The following is a 25,416-nucleotide window of genomic DNA, read 5'->3' as shown; positions in this document are numbered from 1 at the left end:
CTGCCAAAGGGATTGAGAAAAATGCATTAGCAATATCAATTGTGGCATACCACTTGGCTGCCTTTGATTCCAATTCGTATTGAAGTTCTAGCATGTCTGGCACAGCAGCACTCAGCGGTGGCGTGACTTCATTTAGGCCACGATAGTCTACTGTTAGTCTCCACTCTCCATTAGACTGCCGCACTGGCCATATGGGACTGTTAAAGGGTGAGTGGGTCTTGCTGATCACTCCTTGGCTCTCCAGTCGACGAATCAGCTCATGAATGGGAATCAGGGAGTCTCGGTTGGTGCGATATTGCCGCCGGTGCACTGTGGTGGTAGCGATTGGCACTTGTTGGTCTTCGACCTTCAGCAACCCCACAACAGAAGGGTCCTCTGAGAGACCAGGCAAGGTGGACAGCTGTTTAATTTCCTCCATCTCCAAGGCAGCTATACCAAAAGCCCACCAGTACCTGTTTGGGTCCTTGAAATACCCTCTCCTGAGGTAGTCTATGCCAAGGATGCACGGAGCATCTGGGCCAGTCACAATGGGGTGCTTCTGCCACCCATTCCCAGTTAGACTCACTTCGGCTTCCAATACAGATAGCTGTTGGGATCCCCCCGTCACCCCAGAAATATAGATGGGTTCTGTTCCTATATAGCTTGATGGCATTAGGGTACACTGTGCACCGGTGTCTACCAGAGCCTTATACTTCTGTGGGTCTGATGTGCCAGGCCACCGAATCCACACAGTCCAGTAAACCCGGTTGTCCCTTTCCTCCCCCTGGCTGGAGGCAGGGCCCCTCTAATCCTCATCACAGTACTCGTTTCTCATTTCTTGTACGTATGAGTCAGAAGTTTCTTCATTAAGATCAAGAGTAAGATCAGCCCTTCTACTCTCTCTGGGGAACTGCCCGCTGGAAACTGGAGCAGCAATTTTTCTGGAAGAACCTCTTTCTGTGATTGTTTTCCCTTGCAATTCACGTACCCGTGCCCCTAGGGCTGCAGTAGGTTTTCCATCCCACTTCCTCATGTCCTCTCCGTGGTCACGCAGGTAAAACCATAGGGTGCCCCGTGGTGTGTATCCTTTATATTCTCTCTCTTGAGCAAAAGAACACTTACTTCTAATAGCCGAGATACTGGTCCGTATAGGTGAGGAGTAGGACCTATCCTCTCTGAGTTGCTGGATCTCCCGGGACAGTTTCTCCACAGCCGAGATGATGGAGGAAGAAAGACTTTCCTCGTATTGCCGGAGTTGACTAGCCAATTCATCCACTGTTTGTTCCTCTCCATCTTTCCAGGTCATCACTGCCAATGAATTGGCGTATGACGATGGTGAGCTCCTTATAAACTTCCGCCACATGGGTCGTGTGCACTTGACTTCGTCTGGATCTTTGGATAGTTGTTCATTGTTCAGGTCATCATAAATCACCTCCAGCACAGCTAATTCTCTCAGAAACTGGATACCCTTCTCCATGGTGGCCCACTTGCTTGGGCGACATATGACATCTTCCTTAAAGGGATACCTTTCCTTCACGCTTGACAGGAGTCGCCTCCAAAGGCTGAGGATACGTGTCCCTTTTCCAATTGCTTTGTCAATGCCCCCTTCCCTAGAAAGGGATCCCAGCTGCTTGGCTTCCCTACCCTCTAATTCCAGGCTACTGGCCCCATTATCCCAGCATCGGAGCAGCCAGGTGACAATATGCTCACCTGGACGGCGGCTGAAATCTTTTCGTATATCTCGCAGCTCACTCAGGGATAGAGATCGGGTGGTCACTGTCTCGTTTATGAGTTCTTCCTCTTCCTCCTCCCCGATCAGCGGCCGGCTTTCCTCCTCCCGTTCTCGTGATGGTCCTTCTCTAGGGTCATCTGTCTCGTATACTTCTTCCTCCGGTTCCCTTTTAGAAGAAGCTTCTTCCTCCCTTACTAAACGAGCTGACTTCCGCTTCCAAGATTTCTTCTTGTGTACAGGGGCGACTGATACTGGCACAGGCTCGTTCTTTGGTTCAGCCGCAGGGCCTGTTGCCGGGGTTGGAGTGGCCGCAGTGCATGTCGCTGGGGTTGGAGTGGCCGCAGTGCATGTCGCCGGGGTTGGAGTGGCCGCAGTGCAAGTGCATGTCACCGGAGTCTGAGTGGCCGCAGGGCCTGTTGCTGGGGTTGGAGTGGCCGCAGTGCAAGTGCATGTCACCGGAGTCTGAGTGGCCGCAGGGCCTGTCGCCGGGGTTGGAGTGGCCACAGTGCATGTCGCCGGGGTTGGAGTGGCCGCAGGGCCTGTCGCCGGGGTCTGAGTGGCCGCAGGGCCTGTCGCCGGGGTCTGAGTGGCCGTAGTGCGTGTTGCCCGGGTTTGAGTGGCTGCACGGCCTGTTGCCCGGGTCTGAGTGGCCACAGTGCGTGTCGTTTTACTGTCAGATCCAGAGACCTTCTCTTCCCTTTGAGGGCACTGAATGGTGTTGAACAGGGCTCGGTAGGCATGGGCCAGGCCCCAGCACGTTGCAATGAGTTGCATCTCTCTAGAGTTGCCAGGGTGACAGCATACTTTTTCCAAATATTCTACTAACTTTTCAGGATTCTGCATTTGCTCAGGGGTGAAGTTCCAAAACACTGGGGGTGCCCATTGGCCTAGGTACTTGCCCATCTTGTCCCACACACCCTGCCACTCATAATTATTCAGCCTTGGGGCAGATCTCTGGATGATATTCTTAAATTGCTTACCAACTTTAGACAAAACCGAAACAATATTCCCAAGAAGTATTAATAGAAGTATCTTAACTGCCCAAGGATGCTCAAAATACTGAAAAATTACTGTAATGAAGGAGGAAACATCATAGAAGAAGGTAGTGACACTGCCATTCTGTATTTCCTCCGTAAAAAAACTCTCAGAAAAGTTACTGCAATTGCTAGTTGTCTCCACGATATGGTATCCATGGTACAGTAACGGCTTCATTGCGAAGTTTACATACCACACTAACGTCAAGGTCAATGTTCTAAAAACAAACCTCACAAGCGAGACATTACTATTCACTGCAGACCACAGCAAACTGCAAAACCCAACACCAATCTTTAACATGTACAGCAGGAAAAAGAGCGCGATGCAGATTATACAAATCAATATCGAGAACAGAGAAACCAACATTGTGACCCTCAACTATTAACAGATATAAGTTCCTTAATACACTCCGGTTAATCTGTTATTATCTCAAACCCTTCGTGCCCCACGTTGGGCGCCAAAAAGGACTGTCGTGGTTTAATCTCAGTCAGCAATTAAGCACCACACAGCCGCTCGCTCACTCCCCCCCCCCCCCCCCAGTGGGATGGGGGAGAGAATTGGAAGAGCACAAGTTAGAAAGACTCGTGGGTTGAGATAAAAACAGTTTAATAATTGAAATAAAATGATAATAATAATATGATAATAATAATAATAATAATAATAATACACAAAACAAGTGATGCACAGCACAATTGCTCACCACCTGCTGACCGATGCCCAGCCAGTCCCCGAGCAGCGGCCCCCCCGGCCAGCTTTTCCCAGTTTATGTACTGAGCATGACGTCCCATGGTATGGAATGTCCCTTTGGCCAGTTTGGCTGTGCCCCCTCCCAGCTTCTTGTGCACCTCCAGCCTCCTCAGTCAGTAGAGCATGGGAAGCTGAAAAGTCCTTGGCTAGTGTAAGCATTACCTAGCAACAACTAAAACACCGGTGTGTTATCAACTTTGTTCTCATCCTAAATCCAAAACACTGTACCAGCTACTAGAAAGGAAATTAACTCTATCCCTGCCGAAACCAGGACACATACCATGGGACGTCACGCTCAGTACATAAACTGGAGAAAGCTGGCCGGGGGGGCCACTGCTCGGGGACTGGCTGGGCATCGGTCGGCGGGTGGTGAGCAATTGCACTGTGCATCACTTGTTTTGTGTATTATTATTATTATCATCATATTATTATTATCATTTTATTTCAATTATTAAACTGTTTTTATCTCAACCCATGAGTTTTTCTCACTTGTGCTCTTCCAATTCTCTCCCCCATCCCACTGGGTGGGGGGGAGTGAGCGAGCGGCTGTGTGGTGCTTAGTTGCCGACTAAAATTAAACCACGACAGCCAGGAAAGTCTCCAAGTACCACAGCACAGGACTGAAAATGTTAAATTCTTGTCAAAATAAAATGAAACATATTAGCAGTTTGGGCTGAAGTTCCTTTCTACCAGTCTCCAGAAATTACTGGTTCAGGTACAGAAGGAAGTGTTTTCAACCTGAATATTCTATTCCATCCCTCTCTTTAAACTAACCTGTTTAACATTATTAAAGAGGTATAGAAGTACTTAACATTATAAGATAGCTACTTACTGGACACTTACCTATAACTTACCTATGTACTAACCGATGATGTGCCTTTGTGGTAAAAGGTGTTTTTATAAAGGCTGCAGACATGAAAAGGTAGCCTATATTTTAATAATAAATTAAAATGCAAGATAAACTTCTATTTACTGATTACATTTTAGTTTCATTTAGTAATATTTTACTGCCCATTCCATATGAAAAATTGAAGCCAACAGTAATTCCACAGAAAAAGGAAAGGTCTGAAACAAAAGGTCTTAAAATTGCTAGACCATTTTCCCTACTGAATGGGTTTTGGGTGAAGTTCTTAGTGCTGGATGTGCAATTGAATTCTGCACTGCAGAGGAGAGATTTGCATCCACAGACAGATTGAAAAAGAATGTTTTGGCATGAGTTTCTAATTAGTTCTCCTTGGGCCAAATTTGTTCTCACTTGCCCTGGTCATCAATTTTGCTATTCTCAGTTTATACTGAGGAAAGTGAAAGAGAAAATCTGTTCTCCTAATCCTGTCCTCATTTTCATACTTTATTGACAAATAACCTGCAACAATCTAGATGTTATTGAGCTTCCCCTGCCTCTGATTTCCTGAGTTTTATTAGTAGCATTTTTTTGGAGGAGTAGATTTGATTTCTTTCAGCATAAGCCTACCACTCTCAAATTCTAGGAGGGAAGGAAATCCACACTGAAGCACTCGTTAGCTGATGCTGAGTTCCCACGGTGATTTGAGAACATATTTTCATTTTAGCCTTGCAGCTCTTTGTCTCCTTGGGGTTCAGAAAATATAGCAGGCTTCCACTAGAACTCTGCAACACTGAAACTTGCAGCATGATTTAAGAACAGTTTTCATTTTAGGCCTGCAGACTTAAGACTCCCAGGAATTGGAAAATATGGCAGGCTTAGCTGTATGGCTGCAGCTCCAATTCCCAGGATTATTTCTGGTTTGTTTGTTTGTTTTAGAGAAGCTTTTCATTTCTATTTTTCTTGCAGTTAAGATTAAAAAAAAAAAAATCAAACACACAAACCTCCAGTAAATGCTTGCATACTCATAATTCCCCCAGTGGTGGAATCAGAGCTTTCCTTCTAATTCCAAGGTCTGGCGATTTGCAGGGCATCAGAACAGAAAAGCACAATGTATATTTTGAAAAAATAATGTACTAAGTGGATCATGACACCCACAGGCAAACAAAGGAAAGTGAAGAAAATGTCACAAGTGACAAACTTTGGGTGCAAGTAGAGAGGAAAATGGAAGTCCAAGTTAAACAGTTGGAAGAGTTAAAGAATCAGACGAGGTAAGGGGAGTGGTTCTTAGGATTTTATACAGTTAGGATCTGATGATGTACTCTTACTCAGTAGAGTGAACAGCATTGTACTTCTGATGGCAGGGAGCAAAATATGTGGAGCTTGAGTTCAGTTCAAGTAGAAACCCAAGAATATGGTTAGGCCTGCCTACAAATAACACACAGAAGTTAAACTCTTGCACACAACTGAGGAGGAATGCCCAGACTAGAAAGGGAAATGTCCCTTCAGCCTTCTCCTCTCTGAACTGAGTGAATCTAACTCCCGTCACACGCCATGTGCTCTTGTTCCCTAACCATCTTTTTTGACGCTCCTCTGGATTCCCTCCAGTACGTCAGTGTCTTTCTCATACTGCTGAGTCCAAACCCAGATATAATGCTTCCCATGTGTTCGTACAAGGGCCAAATAGAGGAAATAACCATTTCCCTCAACTTGCCGGCTATGATGCTACTAATGCTGCTAGTAATGCAACCTGGTATGTGGTTAGCCCTCATTGTCTCAGAGGCACACTGCTGACTCATGTTCAACTTGTTCAGCATGAGGACCTCCAGGTCATTTTCCACAAAGCTGCTTTCTAGCCAGCCAGCCCCCAGACTGTGCTTTTGCGTGGGCTTATTCTGCATCAGATGTGGATCTTCACTGGGTTTTTTTGGCCAAATTTCATGCGGTTTGTGGCAGCCCATTTCTCCAGCACATTGAGATCCCTCTAAAAAGCAGCCCTGCCCTCCAGCAAATTGATCGTTCCTCTCCACTTTGAATTTGTCTTTGGTTCACTCATCTCAAACTCCAAGTCATTACTTATATGAAAAAGCATCAAAGCAGTACTGGCCCCAGGGAAATGTCACTCATAACTGGCCACCAGTGAGATTTCAAACCACTGACCACTACTCTTTGAGCCTGGCAGTCCAGACATTTTGCTACACAGTTTGTAGTCAACACATCTAGTATATTGACTAGATTTGACCATCTGACTACAATAATATGGAAAATCAGGTTGAAAGCCTTGCTAAAATCAAGCTACATCCACTGGTCTCCCATCACCTGCACAGTCAGTTGTCTCACTGTAGAAGGCACAACTTGCCTTTGGTCAGCCCATGCTGACTGTTCATAGTCACTTTACCATCCTTCACGTGACTGGATGCAGCTTTCAGGAGGATTTGCTCCACAACCTTTCCAGGCACTAAAGTGAGACTTATAGTTTCCCAGATCCTCCTTTTTGTCCTTTTTGACAAATGGCATTATATTTGCCTGTTTCCAGTTCTCACAAATCTGCCCTATTTTGACCATTCAAAGATGATAAAGAGTGGCCTTGCAATGACATTGGTCAGCTCCCTCAGCACTCTTGGATGCCTGCACCTCATCTGGTCCAATTATCTGGTTAATTTGAAGTCCTGAACTGGGATGCAGAGACTAATATCAGATTGACATTTTCCTCAGTAGACCCACATTTATAAATTTACCATATGACCTCAGCCTTCACCACATTGCTCTTCCTAAGCTGTGTCTGTTCCATCCTATTAACAAGTTTCAATTTCTGTTTCTCTAGCTGTTTGCATTTCTTCAAAACTGCCATTACCTGACCTCTTGTGTAGAGCCAGTATTAATCTCCAGGCTTCAGAAATGTGCAACTGATATGAAAATTTGACTCAAAAATTCTGTATTCCCCCTTCTACATCACAGAGAAGCTGCACGCTTGTAAATAAAATAAACTGCAGCTAAACCTCTTTCTCCTCCCCAGTCATACGGCCATGTCCTTTCTTGTCCTCTGAGGCCCACAAACATCATCTCATCTATAGTCCACTAAGCCATTAAACTCCACAATTAGTGGGGCTCTGATTCTTTCCTTCCTTTCCTTTTTTTTTAACTGTTAATGCCACACCACAAGTACACTTGCATTAGAGTTGTTTATTCTCTGAACTGAAAAATCGATGTGTTCACATCTAATTGACAAGCTTAATTTGAGCAATTGCATATTACATAGTAAGACCACTTTTCATACAGTGTTTTCCACACCTGAATCTCAGATTACTCCCAGAAGAAATCAGTGTCATTATCTTTAGCTTTCAGATAGCTAACATGAGCCACAGATGCTTACTGAAGTATATCAACAGGCCAGAAGCAGAGCGAGGATGGTAGCACAGCTCGACTAAATACTCAACCCAATGCTGTTTCCCTAGGCTGCCTTAAAGCAACCCTCCTTAAAAGCTCGCCAAGGCACGTTAAAAGTTTTAACTTTGAATATTTAACCTGGACACCATGAAACACATGCACTTCTGTCACTCTATATCGATTGCCAAAACTGCCATTTGAAAGTTATTTTAGGCAGAGAAACTCTCTTCCTACTGTTTCTGAAGCATCTAGATTATCACTGGGCATTATACAATAATCTAGATGTGATAGAAATAATACTTCCTTGACAGGATTTCTTCCATTACCAGTGTCAACCAGAATGAGGGGAAAAAAAAAAAAACAAACCTAGAACAAAACATTAACCAGCAAATATGTGTCATTATTTTAACCACATTAGCCAAAAAATGACAATTGTTTCTATGCCTGAAGGAATGTTTCCTTTTCTGCCAGTATAGGGAACATGCAAAACAAATGAACCTTACTTTACATTACATTGCACACTAGACTGCAGATAAATGTTCTATGATTTCCACTGAGGTTACTCTGCACTCAACTGTCAGCTATGGAGGTAGGTAATCAACACACCAAGAAAACTCCATGACTCTGAACATGAGCAGCGGCTCCATAAAATCCATACCTTTCCTGTAATCAGCTGGTCACATACCAGCAGCTGTGACACACAGGTGATCAACATAAAAACTATACAGAACATTGTCTACATATAATTTTAGGACCAGATAAGAACAATGGAGAGGTCAGAGATAAGCCAATGAAACATTACTAAGACCTGCTCGAGGCAACACTCTACATGGAAAAGCTAGAGACCACGCAATGTGGCAGCTGTTGTGTGCTGTTAGCAAAGCCGAGGAGAAAAAATGGATTGAAATCACCCATCGGAAAAAGTAGAAAAAGCAAAATGCACTGGAAATGGAAGTTTTATGTTACATTATTAGTAATATTACAGCAGAATCCATAATTATTAAACTTCAAGAGTAAAAAATAAAGTTCCTCCCATGCTGCCTTCTCACGAGCTTGCATGACAATATAAATTGTCATTTTGCATATTTCGTTTTGTGCCTCAGCTACCTCCAGCTCAAGGCCACTGATTCTTTTTGTACATCTTAGACACATATCATGCCTTTTCTTATTTGAATCATTTCTAAGAAAAAGAATCCAAACATTTTCAAACTAAGTAGGATGGAATAGATAAGTAAAAAAAATGTTCACTCGTACAAAAACTGAGGACCTTTCTCAGTGCAACCAAATCTGTTCATCCTTACTTACTGCAAAATATAACGCTCCTGAAGATATGAAGAACTTTATGAGGGTTTTGGGTTTTTTTCCCTTTTTTCCATTTTATTTAGTGACTCATAAGCAGGAATTGGACAGATATGAAAATATACTTTACAAATTAGAGATGTTAAAGGCCACTTACTGGCTGGCCAGCCTGTGTCTTTATTTGAATGTTCATTCCCACTCATCTTACAATCACAGAGCACGTGAATTACTTTTGGAAGAGTTTATTGTGGAAGGTAACAAGACTATAAATCTGCAAGCTGTTTGCTAAGATTCCTGGACAAAAAGGACTCAAGCAACTGTCACTCTGACTGTGCCACAGAAAAAGGCCAAACCTTTGTCTTTTGGATTACATATCTGATTATGCCATAGCTATTTATGAGCCTGATCCTACTCGTTATAAATTTGCAAAGTTTATTTAAATTTTTAATGAGAAATCTTAATGAGAAATTATGTCTCATTCTTACTTAATTTATATGCAACTTAAAAATTCTTTCTTCCCACTGAATACCATTAATGCTTCTTTCAAATAGAAATGCCCTTGACTGGACCATTAGATTTTTACTTACACTAGGTTAAAATTGGTGTATTCCCTATGCCAAAATCATCATTTACAAAGAAAAGGAAACAGTCCACTTTTCACCCTTCTAACTTCTATTATATTTCTAAGAGTTTTATTTGCTCCACTGAAAGTGCAGCTGACTCAGGAAGAGAGATGTTTTTGTAGGAGTTCAGAGACTAGAGCCCTCTCTTTGGATATGTCAAGCTTTTCTTCCAGAGCACCTGGGCTCCGTAACCATTTATTGGAGATCTTGTACACAATGAAGGCATAATTGTTACAGAAGGAAACCCACAGAAAGGAGATAAGTTTATTATCAAATTAGGTAATAGAACACAGACCTATACTGTAGGAAAATGGTGCTGCAAGGACACATAACTTCTGGGCTGAAAAGTAATCTGTTTCTTGCCAAACTAATGTTTAGTACTGTTGTCAAGGTTTATATAAGCATTAACGGTCCAGTATCTGTATAACCTTTCTCTATTCATTCCTGCAGTTGATATCTCAGGACCCTTAGTGGATTGTGTTCCAGCGATGGCAGCCTAGACAAGGAGAACAGTCTCAGAATAGTCCTGTAGTCTTTCAGCTCAGACTATATCTAGTTTGGGTGATTTTTTCACACTTCACAAAGATATCCCAGAAGTCACTAGCCCTCAGGAATCCAATTCATTTAAGAAACTGATTAAGGTTTCAGTCTAAGTTGCTATCACACACATGAAGCATCTTCTTAATTTCACCTTCAAAACCACTTCAGCTCAAATTCAACCTGGATCAGAGGGGAGGAAAGAATCTTAGTTTTTTGTTATGACTTCATTTGCCCTCCCTGTCTCTGGCCTGACAATACAACCAGGCTTTCAACAAGGTCTTGGTTCCATTTCACTGGAGAAGTCAAGGACTGAAAACAAAGACCAGACTTACTTCTCACTTTTGGTCATCCCTTCCAGATCTGTGCTGTGACACAATGACTAGAAAGATGAAGAACTTCTACCGCCTTTGTTTGCATCGCTCTGTGGATAAAGAAATAATCTTGTTTTCCTATACTCTATTACTCCTGTAGTGGAGTACCAAATTAACTTCAGAGTAGTGTAAGACAAACTTTTGGATACCACCTTCCTAACAACACTTCTATTCTCACAATCTATGTGCACATACAATATTCTGAAAATAAAATTTTTGATGTTAAAGTACAACGTAAGTATATAAAACAGAGCATGTAGGGCATGATCTGATTTGAGGGGGCTAATCAGCTACATATCCTTCAGGGAACATAGCATAACAGTCAGTTATAAAAATGAGTTGGGGAGAGAGGAAAGGAAGAACTTTCTAGCTTCAGTAGTCTTCAAACAAAGAAAAAAAATGCCTATGAATCTTTCAGATCTGTAAAAACAGTCATCTACTATTCTAGTCATCAATCAGACAGAACATTATCACTGAAACTTGTTTCCAACTTTTTTTCCTCTACACATTTAGCATTATGTCTTCACAACATAGTAAGTCAGTAGATTCTAAATCCATTAAACTGGATAAACGAAACGAAATAAATCTGAGCTTATTTGACAGGCTTTATCAGTACTGCAGGTGACATTCACGTACCTGTTCAGGTCCTGTGTTCAGCCACACTATAGCATGATCCCATATAAACACCTTTTCATTTTTGAAAAGAGATATGAAATATTTGAGTCAATATACTTTAAAAATGCCCACAGGTATCCAGTAAATGTATTTAATAAGGTAAAGCCTGACGTTTTACTTCCTTACAGTCTCAGCAATTCATGATGCAGTTAGCTCATTTTGAGGAATAAAGAAGTAGAAGGCATCCCCTGACTGCAGATTATTTAGTGGTTATGGCAATGCGTGTAAACAGAAATGGCAATATCTGAGCGGTCAGTGGATAAGACCTTTCTGTGTACTGGCCACTAGTGACACACAGATGTACAAGGAGAAATAAACTGTTCCTGAAAGGATGGCAGAGCTTACCTGATCCCTTTTCTGCATCCCTTCCGTACTGCAGGACTGCTCAGGATGTAGTGTAAGGTGCAGCTCAGAACTACACACACGGATCATGAAGAGCTGCAAGAGAGCAGCAAGTGTCAGGTGCTGTACAGCCTCAGTTTCAGGTCTGTGAGTAATTCCCAACAAAAACCTCTAGAAATGTTTTGAATATTAACCTTTAAAGAAAAAACCCTTAACATCATTGATCAAAAATCAGAGGGGATGCAATAAGCAGAGAATGAGCATTTCAGGAAGGCTTACGATCGTAGAGGAAAGTAACCTTCTTCTCAGAGGCATATTTCTGCAGAGTGAAGCATCCCTGCAATTCATGACTACTTCTTCATGCTTTTAATCCAGTGTTTCCACCTTCCTTATAGATTTCATGTGTAGCAGTAACACAAAAATTTATTCTTAATGCACAACCAGGTGCTCAGGAACACTTCAGCTACTCTGAAATTGTCACGGTTACCTATCCAGCTAACGCGAAAAATGTGTTTGACAACCACTGCTTTGACCCCTTTCTGCTAATTAGGCCTTACTGGATTTCCAGCTGGATTCCCCAGCTGGTAAGAATTGAGGAAGCCAAGAGAAAGAAAGCAAAAAAAAAAGCTAAAAAAGCAAACTTAATAATAAAGGTCAAAATCATCATCAGTTACATTTTTCTCATATTATCATAGAATAACAGTGAAAAGATCTTATATTTTCATTTTTACCCAAATACAATGAAGATGCAATAACACTTGTGTTATTTGGAAGCTCATTCTTTACTGTTACAGCAACTTTTGTGTAAACCTTTGGTAAAGAGATTGAAGAAGCAACAGTAATCATGGTACACTTGGAAGTTGCTGTGGTGTTTATTTCTTCCTTGATGAACAGCTGTTATAGCACTTTGCACCATTAAAATTGTTTAGTTAGTTTCTTAAATGCTAAAAGCAATTTCTGCAGGGAATTAATTGCCTCTCTAAAAGCTTTAATGATTTTTTTCTTATTTTCCATTTCAGAAATATTTTCACCAGCTATAGATTGAAGACCAATTCTTATAGTATCAAAATTATGCATTGACAATGACAGGTCACTAAAATTCTGCTTATCCAGCAGGATGAATTTCATTGCAATAGTTGAAATTCCTGTTAAAGGCATGCCTCTCTCTGCAGGCAGGAGAGTAATCAAGGCAGGAGTGGGGGGAGAAATCCAACCCTGCCATCTGGTTGAAGAAATTTACCTTTCTGAAGAGAAAGGACAGGATGATCAGCACAGCTTTTGCTATGAGATGAACCCATGAACAATTCATTAGCTGTGTGCTCTATGTTGAAGGATATCTCAAAATCTCTGCCGTGATATATCCTCAGACTAAAAATGCTAGGGTGTGCTTTTCTGGATCAAATGGAATCACAGCTTTGACCGGCTTTATTTCAGCAGAAACTTCTGTCTCATGCTTGAAAGAGTGTAATGATAAACACTCCTTCCATTTAGCACAGATCTTGGCAAGTTCACAGCAGTCCTCAAGGTCTTTTTATTAATTATCTGAGCTGCAGCTAACATTTCCCTAGGAACCAAGCTGGAAGAAACATCTGACAAAATGACAAAAACACAGATAAACCCAAACCAAAGTTCATATTTGGTTCCATAGTTATTTGTATTACAGTAGTATAGGACTTCAGAACTGACATTAGGTATTATGACCCTCTTGTGAAAGGTGTTCAAATATATTTCCTATTCTTCAATGCTTTAGAAATACATACTCAAAAAAACAAGATGGATGCAGACAGGAGGACATGTTGGAAGAAGAACCTCAATGGATGGCACAGTAGGTAACATTCTCCAAGTGTCAGTGGTACAACTATAAAGTAGTCAATGATTTTGTAGCTATACTATCAAAGAAATTCCTTTACAGAAGATTCAACATAAGCAAATACTTAACTTTGCAATACCACCTTCCCCAAGCATGAGAGAAACCATAAACACCTTTTTTGGAAGAGATAATAAACTAAAGGTGAGAAATAGCATTATGGGAAAAAAAAGAGAAAATTCAAATTTAAACAGCAAATCAGATCAAAAGAAATAAGTATTGCCTATGAAGGGATCTGTGCAAGGACAGGTCTGCAGTCCAGTATTAGAATAAAGACTATAGTTTAAAGCACTCAAGCCTTTTGTAATAAAAGCTATAGACCATTGGTTTGTGGCACAGAAAATATTGTCTGTTAAAAAACTAAAACAGGATAGGTTCAAAAGGTATACTTGCAACAATTGGGAGGGAAGAATTAAATTCTAGTGGCAAATTCCTCTAAATTTAACCTAGTGGAACACTTCTGGTTTTATAGCATAATTTTTCTTACAATTTTCATATATTATTTTGCAGTTGGCTGCCTACTCTTAAATATGTTTTCAGAATTTCACCATACTTACTACACTAGCTAAATAAACCTCTTAATAACCCTTTGAAAAAGGAAGAACTTGTATTCATCAATACAGTCAGGTTGGACAGAGAGAGAGATGAAGAGCAAAGTTTGGCTTACTTTTAAGAGATCCAAACATAGCTGCCGGGATGTGTAAGACATCCCTTAATTCCCACTATCATCAATGGAGATCTCAGTGCAGTCCTGGAATCTAGAGAGCTGAACAGCTGACAGGGACAGGACTCATTTTCTTATCTATAGGCACCTTAGATAATCTAGATCACCTTGGTCAGCCTAGATACCTTAGAGTATCTAAGATGCTTCAACAAGCTGGCAAATATGGCATAGGACTTCTGGGAGACCCATATTCTTTCTGATGCAGCAGCTGCATAGCAGGTAAGAAGTCCCAGAGTACCTATAATATAACTAAACATCTATGTTTAGGCAATGAATCCTACTCTAGGTTTCCACTTCGGGAGCTGGATTGCTCTTAAGGCTTTGCTGACTGTATCAACAGGTAAGAGTCGGATTACTGACCTGAATGACACATCTGAGGTGTTTGCTTAAGTGAAACCAGAAGCTCTAAAAGTCAAACAGCAGGCTGATGGTAGTGACTCTACTGACATAAAACCTCCCTTGATTTTCTTCTCCTGTTGTTTCTTTCCACCTTCAACTGGACAAGGGTGACCATTTAACAAATTCAAATTCCCAGTGTTAAAAGCAAAGCTATAGAATCAGTTCAGGAGAATTATTTCTGCACAATTACATGCTGTGCAGCCATTTGTGAAAGTGTAAAGTCAGCTTAAAGCAGAGAAATTGATATGTCACCATCTATTGATAGTGGTCCTAATAGAAGGCAAAGGACAAAAATCAGATTTATGTAAATGTTACTGTTATTCTCCAAGCTAAAAAGTGAAACTGGCACAGCTCTATTTTTTATACTGGGCAAAATACTTGCATCTCATATGTTATAGATGGAAGTCCAGTTTAGGAATGACAGAAATAAGATGGCAACTTCAGAAAAAATATCTGTGGATTATTCAATTCATGCAATATTATAAATTGGCAGAGCAATACATAAAACTGATACGTTCTTGCTATCTCAGTGAATCAAAGCAATTAGATTCCAGATTACCCTTTTTGTTAATTTCTTCAATGATGAAATGATTTACTTATGCCTCCCAATTGACTTGCAGTTTGTCTCCGTAGGATCCTTTGACCTCTTTTTTCACCTTGAAGATTATATTACTTTGTAAGTAGTCCAGTGAAATAGAGGAATATATGGCAGACAATGATACACACATCATAACTTTGTCTATAATAAACATGTACAGTATCCTGCAATTTCTTTTAGCAACCAGCACCCTGAAAACATTGTTCTCCAGAGGGGTGAAACACACCCCAATGTGAAACAGCAGAACAAGGTCTGAAAGTCACTTAAGTTCTTATTTCATGACACTCATTTTCTCTGTTAATCTTACATCCCAAGGTGTCATGGTTTAACCCCAGCCGGCAACTAAGCACCACACAGCCACTCACTCACTCCCCCTCCACGGGATGGGGGAGAGAATTGGAAGAGTAAAAGTGAGAAAACTCATGGGTTGAGATAAAGACAGTTTAATAGGTAAAGCAAAAGCCGCACTCCCAAGCAAAGCAAAACAAGGAATTCATTCACTCCTTCCCATCGGCAGGCAGGCGTTGAGCCATCTCCAGGAAAGCAGGGCTCCATCACGCATAACGGTTACTCGGGAAACCAAAACGCCATCACTCCAAATGTCCCCCCTTTCCTTCTTCTTCCACCAGCTTTATATGCTGAGCATGACGTCATATGGTGTGGAATATCCCTTTGGTCAGTTGGGGTCAGCTGTCCCAGCTGTGTCCCCTCCCAACTTCTTGTGCACCCCCAGCCTACTCGCTGGTAGGGTGGGGTGAGAAGCAGCAATGGCCTTGACTGTGTGCAAGCACTGCTCAGCAGTAACGAAAACATCCCTGTGTTATCAACACTGTTTCCACCACAAATCCAAAACACAGCCCCATACCAGCTACTGTGAAGAAAATCAACTCTACCCCAGCCAAACCCAGCACATTCTTCACCCCTTATTCCATACCATTTATGTCATGCTCAGGTACCACATTGTCCAATGCAACCTCATTAACCACCACCACTCTTCCCATCCTTTGATGTAATACACTGATATCATTCCCTTAGTCTGTGGACCACCCCTGTAAAATGCCCGTAAAACGTCCACAAATTCCCACAAAATGTCCACTGAGTTCATTTAGTCCATGACTTTGGGCTCCATCTGTTATGGTGGTCACTCAGGACAGGAGAGATGGTGTGTTGCGTGGAGTTACTGGGCACCAAAACCAGCTCAGGTTGGGTCGCTGCTGCACTTGCACTGCTTCTTGTAAGGCTTGTTCTCCATTGGTGCGGGTGGTTCCTGCTATAGTAATTCCCACAACATGCAACTCAAATCCCAGGTTACAACAATTTAAAGGTAAAACCATTACAATCTCCACCCCTGGTCCCTTTGGACCAGACCATCGGGTTTAACAGTGCAAAGAACTCCTCCCCTTGCCGCTGCTCCAGCTTGGACTTATCCACAGGCTGCAGTCCCTTAGGGGAGTACCGGCTCCAAGTGGAGCCTTATCTATGAGCCACAGTCTCCTCAGGGGTATACCTGCTGTGGCATAGACTTATCCACAGCCACAGTCACTTTGAGGTGCACCTGTTCCAGTGTGGCCTTCTCCATGGGCCACAATGCCTTCAGGGCTATACCTGCTCCAGCGTGGCCTTACCCACAGCCACAGTCCCTTCAGAAGTAAACCTGCTCCAACATGGCCTTACCCATGGCTGCAGTCCCTCCAGGGGTGTACCTGCTCTGTCGTGGGCTTATCCACGGCCACATACTTGGAGGTCCCCCAGCATGCCCTCATGCACAGCCACTGATGCTTCAAGGTGCACCTGCTGCAGCATGGACTTATCCTTGGGCCACAATCCCTTCAGAGGCATACCTGCTGTGGCACAGACATAACCACGGCCACAGACGCTTCAAGATGTACCTGCTCTGGTGTGGGACTTATTCACAGACACAGATGCTTCGTGGTGTCCTGCTCCCACGTGGACTCATCCACAGGTCACAGTCCCTTTGGCTCGAGTTCCAGCCTGTCCAGTACAGCAGCACAGAAACAGCAGCGATGCCCTGGCCATCTGCCAGCCCAGGCGCATTGCCATTGCTGTTATCAAAATGTTCCCAGGCGCAGCAGAGTAAGGCCATGATCAGCAGTACGGCAGTACAGCAAGCAGCGAAAGCAAAAAGCAGCCACTAACGAGCACTAGACTCTAATATACAGTAAGGCAAGCAAGCCCCATGGCAAGCACAGGAGCCTGCCGATTAATAACTAAACAGCAATAACAGCTATAAATTCAATCTAGCACATTCCAGTCAAACCTGTCGTTATCTTGAATCCTTCAAGCCCCACGTTGGGTGCCAAATAGGACTGTTGTGGTTTAACCCCAGCCGGCAACTAAGCACCACACAGCCGCTCACTCACTCCCCCCAGCAGGATGGGGGAGAGAATCGGAAGAGTAAAAGTGAGAAAACTCGTGAGTTGAGATAAAGACAATTTAACAGGTAAAGCAAAAACTGTGCACACAAGCAAAGCAAGACAAGGACTCATTCACAAGTGCCCATCGTCAGGCAGGTGTTCAGCCATGTCCAGGAAAGCAGGACTCCATCACGCATAACGGTTACTTGGGAAGACAAATGCTATAATTCCGCACATCCCTCTTCCTTCTTCTTCCCCCAGCTTTATATGCTGAGCATGACGTCATATGGTGTGGAATATCCCTTTGGTCAGTTGGGGTCAGCTGTCCCGGCTGTGTCCCCTCCCAACTTCTTGTGCACCCCCAGCCTGCTCACTGGTGGGGTGGGGTGAGAAGCAGCAAAGGCCTTGACCCTGTGTAAGCACTGCTCAGCAATAACGAAAACTTCCCTGTGTTATCAACACTGTTTCCAGCACAAATCTAAACCACAGCCCCATACTAGCTACTGTGAAGAAAATTAACTCTATCCCAGCCAAAACCAGCACACAAGCAAATATTCTCTTTTATCTAAAGGATAAGAAAGGCATGAACAGCAGCTACTAAAATTTCAGCACATTTGTCTGTAAATTTAATGTAAAGCTGCCTTGAGGAAAGTAAGTTATCTAGTTCTCTTCCACCGAAGCCCATGGCAAAAAAAAACTATAATGTTTTTCTTAGCAGATGTTTGCCTAAATCATTCTTTAAATGATGCAGATTTTGCTACTTCTATTGACATTCCTTAGCTAGTCTACTAGAAATGTTTTCCTAATGCCCTGTCTAAATTGCTCTTTGTGAATATTAAGCCTATTCTTGTCTTGGATGATGGAATAGGGAATACAGTTATTAAACATGAAAATGTCAATACAAAGCTTGAAGGAACTGTAAATGTTTTGGAACCCAGAGAACAATTTACTAATTTCTATTTTGCAGCTTATCTGAAAATGGTTGCCATGTCTGCCTGCAGTCTCTCTTTTCCTAAACTAAATTCCACGTCTTTCCATATTTCTTCATTTTGCAAGATATCTAATCATGTTCTGTACTCTTGCTAGGTGGCACACATTTTTGAGATTGGAGTGCCTCAAGTTCCAAGTAAAGGGATTAGTATTACCAGGTAAAGCGGAACGATTAATCCATGTGTCTATTGCAAGATACACTTTTACTTAATACAATGCATGCCGTTAACACTTGTTTCAAATTGAGATACACTGTAGGATAAATTTTTCTCTAAAGCTGCTGTCTAACTAGTTGTCCTCTTCTTTATTCTGTTCCCCTAAAACTTTCTGCCTAAAAATTTGCAATTCTTCTTGAATTATAAATTTAATAACTATTCTTTTTTCTGTTATCCAAGTCAGTAACAAAATTGTTGAAAAATACTGAAGAGAAAAAAATGCCTTGGAAACCACATAAAGTTCTATCCCAGTAAGTATTTCTAACCACTTTTACCTGTTCACCTTAGTAGTTAAATCCATGTCATGTTGCTCTGTCTTGCTGCTCAGAATAGTTTAGATAGGTCCTGATTTGCCATTGCTACTTAATCTGAGACAGTCATTAGCTGCTAGCTGTCCATCAACAGCTGGCCTATAGAATGACAAAACTCTTCCATAAAGTCCAAAAAATAATTCTTCTGTGTGCAGGCAATAAATATTCCTAATGGCTATTAGATTTCTTTGGATTTGGATCAAGGAATAAAAGATAAAGTCAGGTTTAAGTCTTTTTAACTACTTTAATTAACACTTCCCCTTTACACAAATCCGATATAGACATACTGATCATGAGCTGTAATATATATATGCAGAGGTAATACAACTCATCATCACTAGAAGTGAGGTTTATATAAGTTTTGCACAACTGCTACTGAGTAGGTGGCATTAATTTTTTCAGGAACAATGTTTTGCATTAATTTTTTCAGGAACAATGTTTTCAAATGTCCTTTTAAAAGCCAATCAAAGATCCTCTTGATATGTCCGTTTAATTAGAAGCTGAAAAATGTGATCCTTATACTGTTGTCAGGAGCATATTGCATGCAGGGATTGAAATACATTTGATTCGCTCCTCAATGTGTAGCTTCACTTCAAGCAACAATTCTAGAGCACAGATAATTGGTGCCCTGCAGCTTTCCCCACTGAAAATCAATTGAATTTCCATTACGTTTCAATCATCTTGCAGTGGGAAACCTACAGGGTTTCGTTGGCTGGTGTTTTTTTTAATATTACCTTCTGCACTAGAGAATAAAAGTTTTTAATGCTTTTCCCTAGGTAATCTACTAGCAACACAAGAAAATAATCAATTCAAACAACCTGCTGTCCATGAAACTCCCTGCCCAAAAGAGCAAGTAATCTTCTCCTGTATTGTACTGATTTTCTCATACTTCCAAGCCTTGCCTCAGTCACCATGGTCTGCAGCTATTTTTGCAATGTGTTCTTCACCTAGTACTTCATCTGGGAATGTTTTTCTATATGATTATTCACAGCAGCAAGCACCATACCCAGTAACAACACGTGTGTAGAGTAATGCAGTACTTCAAGTCTGTACATCTCAAAAGGCAAAGAAAAAATGGGGGTTTTTTGTGTTTATTTGTTTACAATCCTGTAAATAACAGAACTATCTTTCCAGCTACTCCTTTGTCCAGCCAAATCATGTGGCCATATAAAGCTGAACGCAGGACAGACTGAAGCAAGGTGAAGCAAGGGTTTGTATCACCACTTAGTATTTTCTTTCTCTATTTACACAAACTGCTTTCACCTTATTAGACTGCACAAGACATGACATCCATGTTGACTCCTTACTCTTCTTCAACCCCAAATGGCCAGTACTAAAGAAAGTTCTTATAGTCATCAGGAGAAAGTTGGAGGAATGTAGCTCTGTGTTATCAAACACAGATTTACCAAGCAGAAATATACATCCATGGTCTTACTTATTTTAGTGACAGCCTTTGGAAACAGAGCACAGTGATATTTAACTATTTGGTCAGAACAAACACAGGTGGCATTTGGGAAATAAAGGGGGAAAGGAAAACTAGTGCTTTATTAGATCAGATCAATTGAAAGGGATTGTTCTTTGAATGAGCTTTTATTAACAAAAGTCTCCCATGCTTTATTCTGATATTGTTACATGACTTTAGCAAAGTCAGGGGAAAGGTAATAGAATCACAGAATCATAGAATAGTTTGGGTTGGAAGGGACCTCTAAAGGCCATCTAGTCCAACCCCCCTGCCGTGGGCAGGGACATCTTCCACTAGATCAGGTTGCTCAGAGCCCCCTCCAACCTGACCTGGAATGTTTCCAGGGATGGGGCATCCACCACCTCTCTGGGCAACCTGTGCCAGTGTTTCACCACCCTCAGCATAAAAACTTCCTTCCTTATACCTAGTCTAAATCTACCCCCCTTTAGTTTAAAGCCATTCCCCCTTGTCCTGTTGCAACAGGCCCTGCTAAAAAGTCTGCCGCCATCTTTTTTATAAGCCTCCTTTATATATGGAAAGGCCACAATAAGGTCTCCCTGGAGCCTTATCTTCTCTAGGCTGAACAACCCCAACTCTCTCAGCCTTTCTTCATAGGAGAGGTGTTCCATCCCCCTGATCATTTTCATGGCCCTCTTCTGGACCCGCTCCAACAAGTCCATGTCTTTCTTATGCTGAGGGCTCCAGAGCTGGACGCAGTACTGCAGGTGGGGTTTCACCAGAGCAGAGGAGAGGGGCAGAATCCCCTCCCTCGACCTGCTGCCCACGCTTCTTCTGATGCAGCCCAGGATACACTTAGCCTTCTGGGCTGCGAGCGCACATTGCTGGCTCATGTCCAGCTTTTCATCCACCAGTACCCCCAAGTCCTTCTCGGCAGGGCTGCTCTCCATCCCTTCATCCCCCAGCCTGTACTGATACCGGGGGTTGCCCCGAGCCATGTGCAGGATCTTGCCCTTGGCCTTGTTAAACCTCATGAGGTTCACACGGGCCCACTTCTCCAGCTTGTCCAGGTCCCTCTGGATGGCATCCCGTCCCTCTGGCGTGTCAACCACACCACTCAGCTTGGTGTCATCTGAAAACTGGCTGAGGGTGCACTCGATCCCACTGTCTATGTCATTGATGAAGATATTAAACAGTACCGGTCCCAATACGGACCCCTGCGGGACGCCACTCATCACCAACCTCCATCTGGACATTGAGCTGTTGACCACTACCCTCTGGATGCGACCGTCTAACCAATTCCTCACCCACTGGACAGTCCACCTATCAAATCCATACCTCTCCAGTTGAGAGAGAAGGATGTTGTGGGGGACCGTGTCAAAGGCCTTACAGAGGTCCAGGTAGACGACAAATCATTATTTTAAGCCTTAATCAGGTACCAGAATAGAAGATTTCTGGACAGAGAAAAAACAGTGAAAAATCTTGAAATGAAAGTTCAAAAAATGTGGTTCTGAAACTTTTCCTTCAATTTCGTATTTGATGTTTACTTGTACTACACAGAGTTGATCCATACGTTCCTTCAACTTATAATAAGAATTTCTTTTCTTTAGCTTTTTCTAAAAAAAAAAAATCATTTTTTATTTTTTTTTCACCGACCAAATTTACCATCTGAAATGGCACTGAATGTTGATATTCTAGAAGAATATGGAGTTACATTATTCCTGATCTATAAACCATTTCTGACATTTTAAACAGCACAGAGTTCAAAAGTTTTTCTTAGCACCACTATGAAATGCTGCTCAAAAGTACTTATGCACCAACAGACATCAAATGTCTACCAATTCTTTCCAATACAGACACATCATCTGTGACTCTAAAAACTTCACTTAATATTTTCAAGTTACAAGTTGTATTCTAAATGCATTCTCCCCATGTAATGCTGAAGAGTTAGATCAAACATTTGCTTCCACAAACTTCAAATATGTGCCAAATTCCAAATTTAATTCACAAAGTATAACCAATGACATACTAATGGATGTTACATTAATATAGCTATAGAAACAACATTACATTAATTAGAACTTTGTAAATGCTGTAATTAAGATATTCAGTGACAGCTGCCTTTCCTGTCCCTTAGCTTCACCAAGAAATCTCTCAGCACTACTTATTTTGGAGTCGTCAGCTGCGCAGATGCAGGAACAGCCATCTGTTGGCATTTTTTAAATGTTAACTGACAGAGGTTCCAAACAATTGCTCCTAATACTTTTTTAAAAAATCCAAAATAGCATTAATTATTTTTAAAAATTCTGTATCTGACTTTGGCAGAATTTATGTCATTAACACTTAAAAATGCATACATCTTTGGCTTCAGATCTGACTGATGTACTCTACCAACATGGGATCAAAATAATACCATTGCCTTACTTGCGTAGATAAAGCACTTTAATGTTTTATCTTTGGTCGTATTCATAAAGCTTAATCATAGAATCATTTAGGTTGGAAAAGGCCTTTAAGATGATCGAGTCCAACCATTAACCTAGCACTGCTATATCCACCACTAAACCATGTCCCTAAACACCACATCTGCATGTCTTTTAAATACCTCCAGGGATGGTGACTCAACCATTTCCCTGGGCAGCCTGTTCCAATGCTTGACAGCCCTTTTGGGGAAGAAATTTTTCCTAATACCCAATCTAAACCTCCCCTGGTGCAACTTGAGGCCGTTTCCTCTCGCCCTATCACCTGTTACCTAATAGATACGGTCATCTACCAAAGGTCTACAAAGTCACTCTGTGGATAGTTGCTCTTCTGCATTGTCAAGTCAAGGTTTATTTTTCCTTACATTTGGGACTTCCATGGGCTCAATACAGATCATTTTGATACCAGTCTACATGATCCTTCTTTCTCTTCTGTAACCTTAATATCTTCTTAACCAGGCTATCCTTCACATATAAGAAATGCAGAAAGCTACCAACACTCTTGTATGTTAAAGTTTTTGCTTTCATATTCTAATTTCTTACGTATCTCAATGGACTTTGGATCTTGCTTGTTAGTGCAGCCCACACACCCCCAAATCTAGCATTCCTACTTTCTTCATTTAATCCCGCCATATGAAGCCATTTCCTTGTGAATAACATTTCTCCCTTTTTGATGTTTACACCCTCCAAACAATCTGTTGCTGTTATCAGACCTGAAGGAATAATGAATTCAGTGAATTACACATTTTTTCCCTGTGTCAGCAAGCAGATGGCAAAATTCTCAAGCTCATTCATCATTTGAAATTATATTGGAAGAGCCTTCAGTTTTGCTGTGTGGCAGCTACATGAATGACAGACATTCTGCACACCCACATTATCAGCTAAGTTAACTCCATGGTTAACTCCTATGTCCCAGTTTCCCAGTCATCGACACTACAAAAACATTCATTTTCTCCTGAAATCTTTGGTAGGGTAAACTAGCTCTCCCCTAAGAAAAAAAAACTTTGCTGTAACTCTGGGATAGTTGATTTCAAGGACAATGTGCAGCAGTCAATACGGATAAGATAGCATCAGGTCTGATTTCCCACACCCTACATAGTTCACCACTACAAAAATAGGCTTTGGCTGGAAACTCTTTTAAGTGCCTTGAAGTCCCATCCCAGCCATATAACACATATACTCAGTACTATGTGAGAAAAACAATGTTCTGGTGGACTGTAGCTCAGCTGTCATATCGTTTCAGGCACTGCAATGAAAACAAAAATGCCAAAAATAGTATTTATACTCTAGGGCCACAGGGAGCTCAAAAAGAAATCTAAGAAGGTTCAAGGTTGTGTTGTATAAGGCATAAATGGCTGCACTACTGCTAAGTTTACAGAGCTTTGAGCAGAGCGGATACAACCCCTCTGCATCTCTGCGCCTCGAGTGAAGGCATTTAATATTGTAGATGTAGCCATTAAGCCTCCAACACAAGAATCTTTTCACTCATCCAAGGAAATGCTCTGTTTAATTTGACAGTGTAACTCCTCAGGTGGAACAAGAGCAACTTCCCCGCTCTTCCACTGACAGAAAGTGGATGGGGGAAGACTGGGAGCATGCATAGAGGCATATGTGATGTTTTGGACTTTTACTCTTCCAGAAGCAAAAGTAGAGTAAGCCTGTACTTTCTAAGGTGACTTCTGAGTCAGTAACACTGGTTAAGACTGTGCCTAAAGATGCAATGGAGTCTTTAAAGAGCTTCATTAATAAAATATCAATAAAGCATAAATAAATCATTATGTCAAATAATCCTGTTGAAATGTAACAGCTACTTTGCATGTCTAAGCATATCACAAATCACTTGTAAATCTTATGCTACAGTGTTTATAGCAACCTCTGACTTTTAGCAGCCTGGGGCACTCTAAGGAGAGATTTTTTTTTTTAAGAGGCTAATGGATAGAATGAAAAAGAGACTGATAATCTCAGACCCTAAATTTTCAGTGCTGACTCCTGTAGTAGAATCCAAACCCATGAACTGTGGGGTAGAGGGATTCCCTAATAAGCATGGGGAGATTTGTTCATCAGAGAACAGGACATGCAGGAGCCAGTCTTAGACTAAGGAACCAATGACCCTTTTGTTATAAATGAATGTACCTCAAATCCAAAACCAATCTGGGAGATGCATTATCTGGGACTAACCATCCTGAATTCCTTCCCAAAACACAGTACCTAACCTCTTTTCCTTGGGCAAGCAGAGAAAGAGTTCATTCATTTATTTTAAACTGCCCTTCATGCTGTATTTCATTATTTAGAACAAGACCTTATGAAGTGCAAAACCCAAACTTAATTCTTTTCTTTCACTGAGGAGCTTGAACCTGCTTCTCAAGAAGTTAACTACCTAGTTCTATACCGTGTAGGAGGTCAACATTTCATCAATATTTCATTAGTGACTTTTTAGCATAAAGTATAGAAACCTTATTTAAAGAAGTA

The sequence above is a fragment of the Aptenodytes patagonicus genome, chromosome 1 (genome assembly GCF_965638725.1).
Source record: "Aptenodytes patagonicus chromosome 1, bAptPat1.pri.cur, whole genome shotgun sequence".
Classification (NCBI taxonomy): domain Eukaryota; kingdom Metazoa; phylum Chordata; class Aves; order Sphenisciformes; family Spheniscidae; genus Aptenodytes; species Aptenodytes patagonicus.
Note: the sequence above shows the minus strand (reverse complement) of the source record.